This window comes from Pimephales promelas, chromosome 10, assembly GCF_988280905.1.
Source record: "Pimephales promelas chromosome 10, fPimPro1.hap1.1, whole genome shotgun sequence".
NCBI lineage: Eukaryota > Metazoa > Chordata > Actinopteri > Cypriniformes > Leuciscidae > Pimephales > Pimephales promelas.
In genome coordinates, this window is record NC_142778.1 from 25,438,179 (window position 1) to 25,450,979 (window position 12,801).

At 38.3% G+C, this 12,801-nt stretch overlaps 1 protein-coding gene across 3 annotated transcripts in view; it reads left to right on the top strand.

Moving 5' to 3' along the window:
* tbxas1 (thromboxane A synthase 1 (platelet)) overlaps positions 1-12,801 on the top strand; it is a 76,920-nt gene that overhangs the window by 61,336 nt on the left and 2,783 nt on the right. The gene's annotated exons all lie outside the window — the stretch shown is intronic.

Consider the following 12,801-nt stretch of genomic DNA (forward strand, 5'->3'; position numbering starts at 1 on the left):
TGTAAATATGAAAAAATTGTTTGATTCCTTGTGATATTTGTTTTTTTCTCTATCAGTGTTATTTTGTTTTAGTTTTTATTGTAGTATATTAGTTTTATTAATATTTTGAATTAGCCTTTATTTCTATATATTTATTTTCATGTTTATTTTAGTTTAATTTTTTAAAAAATACTGTTTTAATTTTTTTTGTACTTTTTAAAATATTGCTATTTAGGTAAAAAAAAAAATCAATTTTAGTTTAGTTATTATGTATTTCTCCACTTAATAATTTAAGCGCTTAAACCTTTTTCATTTTATTGCCTTAGTAACATTTATAATTTTCATTTATAGTTTAAGATTTTGCTTACACTTTATTTTAAGGAGTCTTATACATTTTATTATACTGAGTAATATTAATTAACTACATATACCTACTATAGGGTTCAGGTTGGATCAGGGTTTGGTTTATGGTTAGTTGTGTGTAATTATGCTTAATTTATAGTCATTACTATAATTACATGTAACCTGTAACAAGGACAGTGTAAAATGAAGTTACCAAGTTTTTCAACTAATATTTCAATTAACATATATATATTTTTTAATAGTTTTATAGTTTTAGTTACCCTGCTTTAAATAGTTACAGCATCTGGTCACTAAAAAAGAGCAGCTTAGACATCCAGTGCAATGTCTTCTTTTGGGTCAAAAAGAAGAAAAACAGAGTAAACAATGACAGAAATTAAGGTTTGTCAAGTTTGGCAAACATGTAAATGAATCGCTCGACTGATTCCGTGAATGTGTCACCGGCTGCACGCATTGTATCTGCCGGTCTAGTCTTTCATTTTCCCTTCTCGGGCTGCGTGGTGCCTCCCCGGGTGCCCGTCATTAATTTGCCTTTTTTATCTGCATAAATAACAGGGAGCTGAAGCGGAGCGCTACCTAATGAGTCATCCAGAGGTGGGAGACGGGGGCAAAGGGGCCAGAAACTGAGAAAAATTACATGTTTGCAGCTAAGACCTCTCCCACAGAGAGAGAGAGAGAGAGAGAGAGATGAATGACGGAAGGATGACGACAAATACTTATGTATTTAATCAAAGTAAAACAGTATTGAGAAAGAACTTACCTTCACCAAACTTTTACAGTAGTGTTTAAACAGTTGTGACACTAACATAACAACACTAATAGGGATCAGGGGGCGAAGATGGGTAGGATTTGTGGGTTAGGGATCAGGGGTGGAGATGGGTAGGTTTAAGGGTGGGGTTAGGGATTAGGGGGTGGAGATGGGCAGGTTTAGGGGTGGGGTTAGGGATCAGAAGGCGGAGATGGGTAGGTTTAGGGGTGGGGTTAGGGATCATTAGGTAGAGATGGGTAGGTTTAGGGGTGAGGTTAGGCATCAGGGGGTGGAGATGGATAGGTTTAAGAGTAGGTTAGGGATCAGGGGCTGGAGATGGATAGGTTTAGGGGTGGAGTTAGGGATCAGGGGGCGGAGATGGATAGGTTTAGGGGTGGGGTTAGGGATCAGGGGGTGGAGATGGATAGGTTTAGGGGTGGAGTTAGGGATCAGGGGGTGGAGATGGATAGGTTTAGGGGTGGGGTTAGGGATTGGGGCGGAGATGGGTAGGATTTGGGGTGGGGTTAGGGATCGGGGGTGGAGATGGATAGGTTTAGGGGTGGAGTTAGGGATCAGGGGGTGGAGATAGATAGGTTTATGGGTGGGGTTAGGAATCAGGGGGTGGAGATGGGTAGGATTTGGGGTGGGGTTAGGGTTCAGGGGGTGGAGATGGATAGGTTTAGGGGTGGAGTTAGGGATCAGGGGGTGGAGATGGGTAGGATTTGGGGTGGGGTTAGGGATCGGGGGTGGAGATGGGTAGGTTTAGGGGTGGGGTTATGGATCAGGGGGTGGAGATGGATAGGTTTAGGGGTGGAGTTAGGGATCAGGGGGTGGAGATAGATAGGTTTATGGGTGGGGTTAGGAATCAGGGGGTGGAGATGGGTAGGATTTGGGGTGGGGTTAGGGTTCAGGGGGTGGAGATGGATAGGTTTAGGGGTGGGGTTAGGGATTGGGGAGGAGATGGGTAGGATTTGGGGTGGGGTTAGGGATCGGGGTGGAGATGGGTAGGATTTGGGGTGGGGTTAGGGATCAGTGGGTGGAGATGGGTAGGTTTAGGTATATGTAAGCTGGGAGAAGTTGTATCTGGATTTCATGTTCTGCAGTGAGGACCATTTCTTGATTAGCGCAGTCTGCTAAGTTTGACTTCTAACATGCATGCATCAGCCAAACCATCCGTTGCAAGCATTTACACTGGCAGGAATTTCCTGTCAATCCAAGAGACATCTTATTTCTTCAAAAAAGTCTTAGACTGATATGCTACTCACTCTCATGTCAACCTGTATGAGAAAATGTAAATATTTGTACTGAAAAAGAACACAAAAGCACCATAAAGATGTTCTGGATGACTGATGTGCTGCATTCATCTTTAGGAGTCATACGATTTTGTTTTACAATTTAAATCCAAATCTAGCGATCTTAAACGATCATATGACTTGAGAAGACTTGGATATAGTTCAAGAGTCACATGGACCACTTTTATGCAGCTTTTGTGTTCTTTTTATTGCTTAAACGTAGGTCAGTCAAATGGGACATGATGAGGGTGAGTAAATTATGACGGATTAGTATATATTGAGTATATATTATTTATTTTGGATGAACTATTCTTTTAAATATCCGGTCAGCGGAATGTGTTGTTGGGAGGAAGAAAGAGAATGAAAAATCCAGAGAGTGTTGGTGGTTTTACAGTTATAATGCACAATTCAGCACCAAGATGGGAATAATGAGTGAAAGGGGACATCCACTGTGAAAACACAGAGGAAGGATGAAAATGGCAATGAAAGATGGCAAAAGGATGAAATAGAGGGACGGAGAGCGAGCGAGAGCAGCCGGTAGCTAGCCTTTCCTATCTGTGAATAATTCATTGGTGACGTTCCTCTGAGGCTCGGCCTCCAGGCGGCTCTTTCCCTCATTCAGAGCAGTGATGGGCTCGTCTCCCCTCCCTGATAGCGCTCCAACCTGATTCACTCCTGCTAAATTCAATAACACACCCTTTGATCCTTCCGGAACCACAGCTCTGTATCTGTCGGTTCCCATTGATGTGGCTTTTGGCTCACTCATCCCTAATGCAACAGCCTTGCCTCTCGGATTTGGAACTTAGGAAATTATGTATACACTGCTTACTCGAATTAATGTAAATAGCATGCTTGTGTTTCTAGCGCAGTCTGTTTATGCCATCTTTTATCTTTCGGTTTAATGCATCATGTGTGCAGATCCATGAAGAGAACAAAAGAAAGAGAGAGAGAGAGAGAGAGAGAGAGAGAGAGAGGCTAAAATAGGCTTCAAGGTGTTTATTGTTACAAAACCCAGTGAGCTGCCTATAATGCATTTTAAGGCATCATAATAGATACACTTGTTCTGATATCTTATTTTGGCCAAATTGAAAGAGAGCATTACATGTATGGTCTGCTCCTGGGGATAAGATAAGAGAATCCCATAACGTATTGTGAAAAGCTCATAAAAAATGATCTAATAAATTATATAAAATTGATTTGACCATTTACAAAGGAACTATTGTACCCACAACTTGTGTGTGCTGTGTATTTTTATGTGTTTTAGGTTTCCACAGTGTTCATTTATCAAGATGCTGACACTTAAACTATGTACTCTGCCATCTAGTGTGTGAATTTAATAGTGTCATTTAAAAAAATCATATTGAATACTTGAATATGTTGTAAACATACATATTGCTGATAACTGGTAAATTTTTCCACCAAAAAAAAAAAATAAATAAATATGTGACACTGAAGACTGGAGTAATGATGCTGAAAACTCAGCTTTGCCATCATAAATTACATTTTAAAACATATTAAAACCGATATAAACGTGAATTTCAGAGTTATTTTAAATTGTAATAACATTTCACAATATAGCCATTTTTACTGTGTTTTATAATAAAAAAAGGCAGTCTTGGTAAACATTCAGTAGGAGAGTTCTTTCAAAAACTTTAAAGCTACACTGTGTAACTCTTTTAGTTTATTCTTAGCCAAAAACACTTAGTTCTTTAAAAAATATATATGCTCATTAATGTATATTTACTTCGTTCAAGTAATAAAGTTTTCACGTGAGTGTATAATATGCCATTGAAAATACATACGGGTAAGGTGTTCTAATGTCGGTCGCCATGTTGCCCCTCCATCTTGAAAGTACATTAGCCAAAGAGGGACATACCCATTAATTCAAGCTTCGCCTTTCGCATTTACGTTTGAGTTAACACTCATGGACGAGGTCGATCTGGAAGCCATGTTAATCTTGGACTACTTTGGCCACCGTAGGAGTTAATACGAAATCGGAATTGAGAGGAACAGAAACTAATATTCACTGAATGGCCATATACATTTTCAACGCTAGATGGGGGTAAAAATCACACAGTGTAGCTTTAATAAAATCAGACAGACCCCAAAACCTGTCTGGGATAGTGTAAATTAAAAAAAAAAAAAACGAAGCTCAGGGTTTTTTAGACTCTTTTATAGGACATCTACTAATTGTAATTAAAACCTAGTTTTAACATTATTATCAGCTTTGAAATATTACAGACATCAGCTTTAAAGTTTCTAGAACTGCAAATGAACCAAGAAAATGTTGAGATCAGTCATTAACTTGCACAAGAGTGTGTTTGTGTGTATGCAGCGCACATGAAACTGCTCTATCCACTGCTTAAGGTAATGCTTAATGCTGCTATTGTGCTTCAGGTTAAATATAGCAGAGAAAAAAAGAAAGAAACACCCCCTCTGGAGGTAGAAAAGGAAGGGCAAAGTGAGAGCATCAAGATTTCTCTGTTTTACTCTCCCCCTTTCGTTCTTTCTCTTTCCGCTCCCTTCTCTCCCCAGGGCGGTACAAGCGCGGATTGAGTTAAAGTATGTGAGGCTGCATACGTCATACAACCGAGGTATTTCAATCCCACCTACAAGTAGCAGGTCATCTGTACTTTTTCAAGTGCTACATGTCCCAAATGACTTCTCAAGCAGACACACAAACACACATAAGGCATGTGCATTCATGCACAAACAGTCATGGTCCATTGCGTCAGCCCCCTTTATGTTACCTAACAGGGTTTACTTATCAGCCAGCATTGTATCGAATAAAGAGGCACTTTCGCTAAGTTTCTTCTGAACAGATGCATCCATTGTGTCGTTATGGTGTTGATACTGTGAAAGGAGCGATATGACTCCCTTGTTTGTTATTTGGTCTTTGTGCCGGCCGTTTCGATCTCCTCCGCATGTGTAATGGAAAAGAGCAGATGGAGTCATCAAACCACTGCCACTGTAGTAGGACCGGAGAATATGTAAGGCCCCTTGAGATAGGAAGGAAGGAGACTTGTAATGTGCCTGATTTAAGCAACCATAACAAATCCTCCACCAGTCAGCTGCACCTCAAACTGACACGTGTGTCGAATGTCAACAGCTAATAGATGCTTGCCATTGTCAGAGAACCACCTTGGCTGGGGCTCCGGGGGGGATATGCAAATGACTAAGGCAATGAAAATGTCTTTTATTATTTACCTGACATTGTTTGGCTTATTCAAATACAATGTGCATGTATTATACACAATATATGTGTATAAGGGTATGCTAAAATAGATCAACTGGTCAAATTAATAGTCTTAAGGACAGTTTGTTTAATTAGGCTGGTTTGAGTTCACCTGACCCCAGTTGGACACAATTCTTATAGGATTTTTACATAAGACGCACTATAGTTAAAAACACCAAATGGATTGTACATTCAATTGTAGATTTATTTTACATTTAATGTAAATATTGATATATATACACACTATATATATATATATATATATATATATATATATCAACCATCGTGACCCGTCTCTACTAGCATCCTCAATGAACATGTAATTACAATCTGTACTCTCTGAGAAATGTGGAATAATTTAATAGTCCGCATCGCATGCATAATAAGTGAAGGTAAGCATTCCTGTCTGGCGGAGGCAAAGGTGACCGAAATCGTGTGGATTTGCATCCGCTGTAATGAGCATTTTAGCTCCACTCTCTGGCAGAATCATGATGGCAAAAACCCCTCATAATTGCTTTTGCGGCAGGGAGCCTCATGACCCGTCATTTGATTGTCCATTACGGCTGTATTTTCCTGCACATTGAGTCAAATTGAATAAAAGGTGTCCGGGTGTGTGGTGGGGGGTTAAATCCCGAAGGCCGTAATAGCTCTATCACAGACACACACGGCAGGGCCATGTGAAGAACATAATGAGCATCAGGCACATGGATGAGACGCCATGGCGGGTTCATGTCTAGCAGAACGGGCTTCCTTGATGGAGCCCAATCATTGTGGATGAAACATAGATGCACCACTACCCAGCATTGCCAGCTATAGATTGCCTATTTTTATTCTAAAGTCTCCTGATGCTTCTCTAAACATTGGGATAGAAACGTTCAAACCTTTTAAACTTTTGAATTGATCAAAGGAAATTCACACAGAAATCCCATTCTTTAAAGCTGACCAATCAGCTGCAAGAATCCGAGACCACAATGCCAATGTTATTGCAAAAATGTTTCATTCGGGTTTTGTGTAGAATTAGGTCCGTCTGCTGTGGCTTTGTTGTTGTTTGTTTTCCCCCACCATTGTGCTTCAGAAGCTCTAAAGTATTTTTTTCTCTTGAACTGCACTAAAAAGAGCTTTTTTAAGGTGGCTATAAATATATAGCCTTGTTGTTCAAGAGCATATATATATATATATATATATATATATATATATATATATATATATATATATATCAACACATTCTCATCCTAGAGCGTCATCTAACTGACACTTTTGACCATGCGTCTAAATCCGACGCACAGGGCAACCTTTAGCGTCAGTTAGATTACTCTCATCCTAGGGCGTTATCTAACTGACGCTTTTGACCATACGTCTAAATCCGACGCACATGGCAACCTTTAGCGTCAGTTAGTTGACGCTCATCCTAGCGTCATCTAACTGGCGTCATCTAACTGACGCTTTTGACCATGTGTCTACAGTAAATCCGACGCACGTGGCAACCTTTAATGGTAGGGTTAGGGTTAGACCACTAGGAGGCGCGTCTCATATTGACGTTAAAGGGTGACGCTTTGGCTTATTCAAATACAATGTGCATGTATTATACACAATATCTGTGTATAAGGGTATGCTAAAATAGATCAACTGGTCAAATTATCAGTCTTAAGGAGAGTTGGTTTAATTAGGCGGGATTGAGTTCACCTGACCCCAGTTGGACACAATTCTTTAAAGGGGTGATGAACTGAGAAATCAAATTGTTCTTGAGCTTTTGACATCCAAGAGGTCATCATATTATAAGAATATCCTGTAAGTTTCAGAACGGAAAACGTCCTTGTTAGTCCAATAAAAGCTTTAAATGACACCAGTCTCTGAAAACGACTCGTTTTTAAAAGTGGGGAACTATGACGTCGAAGGGGTTAAAACACCACCCCCGCAGAAGAAGATCAACACCTACTTCAACACAGCCGGTTTAGCCCCGCCCACCGATTCGCATAGCATAGCATAGCTTTTTGGCCGTTCATTTACACGACAACTGTGTTTTGGGGCCCTGAAAGTGCAAAAATTTGAAACTGGTTTCAAAGTGCAAGTTTTTGAGAAAAATACCGTTAAATGTCTCAGTGTAAACAACAAAACACGAATATGTGAAAATGGTGACGTCATGCGCATGCATATTACGTGTACAGTCTATAGGCGTGTAGTGTTTCTTTACAAAGTGACATCGCCAACTACTGTGATTACTGCGTTTTTAGTCATTTACGCGGTTTGTATGAAAATGGGTTGTTTTGACAATGGTGTCATTTGTATTCTAAAAAAAATTTCTCCCAGTTTTTAGTAGGCTATATCATTGTTGTGACAATGTACCCTTCGGTCTCCAGATCCAGTTTAAATGGTCCCCTCATAATTGGGTGGCATTGGGTTTTCAGAAGCAAAGTCGTCCTCCATACAAAACTCATAATGAGTTCTGGCTTCATTCTGACATGATGCCTTCACTATTCACAATCCATCCAGTTCCCAAAGGACTAATTACATGATTTTTTCTGGTTGAATCTTCAATTTCACTTAGAAATACCTCAATATGTCAACCAAAATGGTCTAATTTTCAGACTTTTCTTTGCCTCCGAGGCCTTGTGACTGGAGCTGGGACAAATTCTCTTCCGTCAACTATTCAGACCATGACAAAGTATTGATTTTCTGCTCAGGTGATTTTAATTAGGCATTTTTAATTAGTTTGCCTATTGTTTGTCCTTCATTCGAGAGTTCAGGCATCGGCCAGAACTGTATTATTCATACAGCAGGCCCACAGTCTTCTGACATAGGCTGTCTCCAGTTGATAAGAGCAAAATCAATGTGTGTGACACTCCCTACAATTAGCTTCCCTAATTAACCATTTGGCCAAGGAAATAGTCACTGCAGGGGGCTGATTTCCAAGCTCGAAGCAAACCAGAGGTCTTGATTCACGAGTTGAACGATTTGCAATTCAAAACTGCCAAAAAAACTGTTCATTTTCTATATACACTTGCCCTGAAATTAACAAATCTCTTTTGAGGAGGCCATACGATTAAAAGCCATTAATCGGACTCTAAATGAATGGATTTAGTCTCTACTCTGTTTAATAATGCTTTTTAAACCCTCAAAATGGCTGCTTTTCTTCTTCTTTTTTTTTTTAAATGTGCCTTTACAAATGACTTGAACTTATATGATGCACAAATATCTGTGGTTTTAGAAACACAATAGGTTTTCCAGCCTGTCTGCACCTGTTCCACATTATCAGAAGACAATGCAAGATGAGACTCATTGTGTTTATGCAGTAACGACACCCTTGAGTCATCTCCTGTCTGAACATGCATGCCTCCATCACTATCAATAACAATAAATAACTCTTTCTGTGGAAACCCTAAGGGATGGGTGAGATAAAGAGCCATATTAACCGTTCTCAACTCATAGGTACCTCTGGGCTTCTTCGGTCAAAAATGACAGAAAACTGTTACGTTTTGAATTTGCTTCATCAGAGAGGGGTGAAACTAGGTGACTTTTGTTGTATTAAAAAATCAAGGAAATGTTAAAGGGTCGTAAAAAAAAAGTCACACTTAGCTTCCTCCCAGTCAAAAATGACCTACCATAGGAAATGAATTGGAAATACGAAAAAATAGGAGAAACTTTTACAGATCAGACACCCATCCCACCCACCCCCCACCACCCATTTTTAGCTTTATGAGCTAAAAATAGCTCATAAAAATATATAATTAATACCAAGTATCATAAAAATCTTTAAAAGTTGTAAATAAAAACAAAATATTATTGAACAACAATATATTTGAGTGGTTTTCCTGGGGGGAAAAAAAGTTCAATTTTAAGGCTTCTGTCTTTTTTAACTGGGAGGAAGTGTAACCCTTAAACGGAGAAGCCCTGAGGGTTAACCTGCATTTTCCCTTAGTACCGGATGGCTACATTTACAAAAAGCGAAGGGGACTAAAATGGGAAAATAAGATATAATATAAACAAGTGCTTTTAAATTTGTGGGTTTGGAAATGTCACGCATAGTGGAAAACATTTTTTTATTATTTTATAGTCAATTTAGAAAAAAAATATATCCATTTGAAACCTATAACCTATTGAACCTATAACTGTAAGGTATAGATTTCAGAAGTTTGGGGTTGGTAAGATTTCTAAAAACTTTTTGAAAAAAGTCTATTATGCACACTAAGGCTGCATTAATTTGGTAAAAAAAAAAAACGAAAAAAGTATTAAAATTTAATGTATGTTTTAAATATTAAAAAAAAATGTATATAAAAAAAATGTCCTGTGATGGCAAAGCTGATTTTTATTTTATTTTCAGTGGCACATGATCCTTCAGAAATCATTCGAACAGGAACATTTGTTATTATCATTGTTAAAAACAGTGCTGCTTAATATTTTGTCATTTTAAATAAAAATGCATAATGATAATAATGTGAATTTTGTTTTAGGACTTTGTTTTACAAAAAAAAATGTATTACTGTGGTGAGTTGCCATTTGATGTCCAATATAAAATAAAAATAAACACTTGAGGGCCACTGTCTGATATAATGTAGGCTCATCAAGTTATGCAAAAAATTCATATCACATACGCATGCACACATATCATGGGCAGCTAGCCGTAAACAGGAGGTTAAATGTCTAAAATTCAAGAACTGATTGATAGCCTGTCTCCTCTTAAGACGTGAATGAAGGCAGAAGCATAAATAAGGGAGACGGTAGATGTGAAGAGGCTTCAAGGCCTGCTAACACTTCACACGCCTCACGCAAGAGAAATGAATCTCATTTTCTGAAAAGAGGCTGATATTAATACCAAGAAATACCACAGAAATTGGTTGTTTTAGCAGGCCGCTCCTTTGAACACGGCAAGGCTTTTTCTCTCTCTTGAAATGAATTTGAAACGTTTGAGTATATTTTTAGGTCAAATCATTTCCAAGGGTTTTCTTGTTTTATTAATTCCAACGGTACGGCCCTTTGGATTTTAATTACGTTCTGTTACTTTTTTACAGATTTTTCTATATACTTAATGAGGATTCATTAGGTTACTTGCGATGCAGAATGTGTTTGTCTTGTTGTTGCCATATGAGAACAAGGAAATGCGCAATTAAATTCAGAGCGTGTCGGTCGTGAATTTAGAAACATGGTAACATCTGAGAGACATCCTAATTTCTAAAAAAGGCCAATAATCAACATGTTTGAGGGTAAAGGGTGTGTAAATTAATTTAGACAAGGATTAAAATTGCCTTATTTGTGTCCCAGCATGTCTTTTTTGTTTCTTCGCCAGTGGACCATAAGCTTGTAATGGTTGAATTCTGTAGCTTAGGAAAGTGTCAGTCTACAAACAAGGTTTAGCGCACTTATTAAATCAGAAATATTCCCCTTCCATGCTAGCAGGATGAAAACAAACAGAGCTCAAGAACCCCTGTCTAACATTTGCATTTGCTTTGTATTATTTTTTATTTTTTTCTTGAGCTCTTCTTTAGCCAATTTTAGACCAAATTTGTTTGCAGAGTCTCTCAGATTGTGAATAAAGTGGCATTCAAGTTCATACAGGAAGAAATAGCACATGCATTATAGCAACATTGTGTATGGTCTATCATAGACATCAATCTTTTGTACTGGGCTTTTGTTTGGTTGTTTGTTTGATGAAAGCTGAAAAAAGACAATCAGCCGGGACTTGAAGAATTGGCTGGCTAGTCTATCTACAGGGCCGTCTGACCTTGCTTTGTGATTTTAGAGGCATCAATGTGCATTCAAGTGGAGTTAAATTTAGTAATACTTGAGGCTGCGAGTCAGAGAATAAACAGAGGCTCTGTCCTTTCGGGAGAAATACGGTGAATAGTCTCTCAAAGAAATTGTTGAAATAATACAGAGCCCTGCCAACAGATTTAAAATACAACATTTAAAATACTCTTTTATACTGAAACAAATGGCACAGATAGGTAGCCTAAAAATATTGATCGCTTTGTAGTTTAAGCATTGCTAGTATTCATACTAAATTTCTCCATTGTTTAGTCAATAATTAGTGGTATTTTAAAACGACCCGTACAAGTCTAAAGTCCCCCTGTGGTGAAAATCAAGTTTTTTTAATGTTGTTTATGTCTATATGGTGTTGTTAAAATCCTTTAAAGGGGTCATGAGCTGGCTTTTTAAATTGTATTATATTGTTGTCTGAGGTCAACTTATGACGTTCGCTTGGTTTTTGCATTCAAAAACATCAAAATGAATAAGTAATAAGCTAATTTGTACCCAAGTTGTGAGCCTTCATGAAAAATGCTAGTTTTTTATGGGCGTCTCACACTGAAGACTTGGATAAGTGCTGAGTGGATAACAGTTTTGCATAGTATAATGATTTTGAACTCACCAGTAGATGCACTTTGAGGAAATTGTTTTCAAAACGTCCAATGTTGTAAAATGGCGACCAAAATGATTCGACCCAGAGTCTGTGTGTTGCACAATTCCTGTCAGATCCAATATAGATCACCATATTTTACTCTTAATTGGTTTGCAAATCGTGTCTTGTTTACAAAACAATCCTCAGTGAAATGAAGCGAACAGACGACGATGTTTTACCTCATCAGCTGGAACTTCGTTAGAAATAAAGTTTATCCATGCAGTCCTATTGGAATCCTGAGGAAGCATATGCAGCGACTGTCTTCTTTCACAACCAGGCATTGCACAATATTCTGTATTGCTCGGTGGCTCGATCAGGTTTGTCATCACGAGGTAGGCCTTTGTTATTTACGTTAGCTATGCGTGAAATGCGCGAATCGGTGGGCGGGGCTAAACTGACTGTGTTGAAGTAGGCGTTGATCTTCTTCTGCAGGGGTGGTGTTTTAACCTCTTTGATGTCATAGTTCCCCACTTTTCAAAATGTGTCGTTTGCTGAGGCTGCTGTCAAGTAAAGCTTTTATTGGACTAACAAGGATGTTTTCAGTTCTGAAACTTACAGGATATTCTTATAATATAATGACCTCTTAGATTTCGAAAGCTCAAGGAAAATTTGATTTCTCAGTTCATCACCCCAAGACAAACCATGTGCAAAGAGGCCACGAAAAATATTCATGAAACAGTTATAATGGCCTGACAGCCAATGTCAAAGCCAACCACATGACAGTTTAACTTAATTTTGTCAAGTTGTCATGACAAAGACACTAACAGGTTATGATGTTATAGTTTATGTCAAGATG